The sequence below is a fragment of the Mus pahari genome, chromosome 11 (assembly GCF_900095145.1).
Source record: "Mus pahari chromosome 11, PAHARI_EIJ_v1.1, whole genome shotgun sequence".
In the NCBI taxonomy this organism is placed as follows: Eukaryota; Metazoa; Chordata; class Mammalia; order Rodentia; family Muridae; genus Mus; species Mus pahari.
Window position 1 is genome coordinate 26580048 of NC_034600.1, and position 2761 is coordinate 26582808.

Genomic DNA, 2761 nt, shown 5'->3' on the forward strand with positions numbered 1-2761 from the left:
AGTTTTTAATCTTAGTCCTACAGAAAGCTCCTTGAAGACTGGCAAACGCTTGTTTATGGTTGGTCATCGGAGCACTGCTCCAAAGAGCAAAGAACAAGGGGTAGGCTGAGTGCTGACCACCAAGAAGCTAGACTGTGACATGATGGAAATATCTGGTACTGATGCTTCAAGAGTCAACTTCAGCATCAGTCTTCAGCCATTGCTGGTTTGGGGCTAAGCTTTGCCAGGGCCTTTAGAAGCCCAGACAGTCAGATGGCTGCTCCAGTACGCGGTTGTACCCTCTGAACTACCTACCTAGAGTTGTAGAATTGTGTAGTCAGCTCTTTCCTTGTTTAAGATTTATTTTATTTTATTTTATGCATATGAGTGCTCTATATGCATGGACACTTCTGTCTTAGGGTTTTACTGCTGTGAACAGACACCATGACCAAGGCCGCTCTTATAAAGGATAACATTGAATTGGAACTGGCTTACATGTTCTGAGGTTCAGTCCATTATCATCAAGGCAGGAGCATGGCAGCATCCAGGCAGGCATGGGGCTGGAGGAGCTGACAGCTAGTAGAAGACAGGCTTCCAGGCTACTAGGAAGAGAATCTTAAAGACCACACCCACAGTGACACACCTACTCCAACAGGGTCATACCTTCTAATAGTGCCACTCTCTGAACCAAGTATATATGAACCATCACACGCTGCATGCCAGAAGACGGCATCAGATACCATTACAGATGGTCGTGAGCACTGTGTGGTTGCTGTGGCTTGAACTTAGGACTTCTGGAAGGACAGACATTGCTCTTAACTGCTAAGCCATATCTCCAACCCCAGCATCACTTTCTTACGCTGCCTAATATCTGTGAACCAACACAGCTTGATACTCAGAATTGATACTCAGAATCACTCTGTCTGTGAACAGTGTAGAGAAGCTGCAATTAATTAAAATTAATGCCGAGCAAACTAGAGGGATGGATTGGTAATTAATAGTACCCGCTGCTCTTGCAGAGGACCTGGGTTCAACTCCCGACACCCACATGGTTGATCTAGCCATCTGTAACTCCAGTTCCAGGGACCCAATGACTTTTCTAACCTCCAAAGACTCCCATGTATACATGATACACACACACACACACACACACACACACACACACACACACACACTCAGGAACACATAAACACACATAAAATAAATATTAAAGTAAGGCTGGGAATTCATGTGTGTACTATTTTGAAATTCTACTGATAGTTGAAGTACATATATAAACTTCCCATATGAAATTGTAAGAAACACTAATTTAAGAGTCTCCTTTTTCCAATGTAATGACCTTTTAAATCTCTGTGTATGTGGGGAGTGGGAGTGTGAATATGGACATTCAACATGGTATGGCATGTGTGTGCTGTCAGAGGGCAACCCTGGGTATGAGTCCTTACTATCTTCTTGGATTGAGACAGGGTCCCTTTGGTTAGTTACTGCAAACACCAGAATATCTGTCCCATGAGTTTCTTGAGTTTCTACCCCCATCTTACCATAGAAGCACTATGGGTACTGCTGTACATTGCTAAGTCCAGATTTACATGGGCTCTGGGATTCTAACTCAGGTCCTCGTGCATGGTAGGTATTTACCTACTGATCACTCTCAAAAGCCCCTAACTCTCTCTCTCTCTCTCTCTCTCTCTCTCTCTCTCTCTCTCTCTCTCTCTCTCAATATGTATATATATATATATATATATATATATATATGTGTGTGTGTGTGTGTGTGTGTGTGTGTGTTATATGAATGTGTATATGTGTATGTATATGTGTGTATGTATATGAATATGTATAAGCTTTTCTTTTAGGGGTTCTTGAACTGCATCCCACAAGTTTTGATCTGATGTACTTCCAATATGTTCAATGTGTATTCAACATTTCCCTTAAGATTTCCTTTTAAAACCCACACTGCAGTACTCTAAAAACTATCTTTGCATTTAAGTAATAGCATGCAGTGAGTAGACATGCTGGCCTTTGCCATCTGAGTTATCTTGCCAGGTCTTGTGCTACGTATCAAAATCTAACGATTTAGAGTTCATATTAGGGATAGCAAAATGTCTCCAGAGCCAGCCCGATGATCTGAGTTCGATTCCAGGGTCCGAATGGCAGGGAAAACTGACACCTGCACGTTGTCCTCTGAGCTACATGCGTACACCCGCATGTATGTGCTCGTGCACACACGCAAACATAAAGTTTGAAAAACCCACTTAAATAGTGAATGGCTTCCATCAGTGACATCAACGCCTGACTGAGAGTTCTCTAGCAAAGTCAGATGCTCCAGTTTTAGGTCACGTGAACATCTGATCATCTTCCCTGGGTGTGGAAAGAGCCTGACGGTCTGCGATTCTGTAAACTTATAGGTATTGCTAATAGAAACAGTCCAGACTCTAAAATAAATGGGGAGACACTTGGACGGGAGCATAGAGGAGCGGTTTAGGAATTCGGGAACAGTTCTTGCTCAGTCATATTTCCTTTGGAGAAAATCAGACAAAGTAAGGACATTGGAGGGGGGGGAGAAAGCCAGGGCTAAGGTGGAAGTGGGGGACACCAGCACATTAGGGATAAATGCAGCCTTAGGCTAGAGAAGCAGGACTCTGTTAGATAGCAGGGCTGGGAGGGGGGACACTGCAGTCACTGGACAACTTGATGTCCAAGTGCATTTACTACAAAGTGTCTAGTAGATAAACCTGTATTAGTGTGTGTGTGTGTGTGTGTGTGTGTGTGTGTGTGTGTGTGT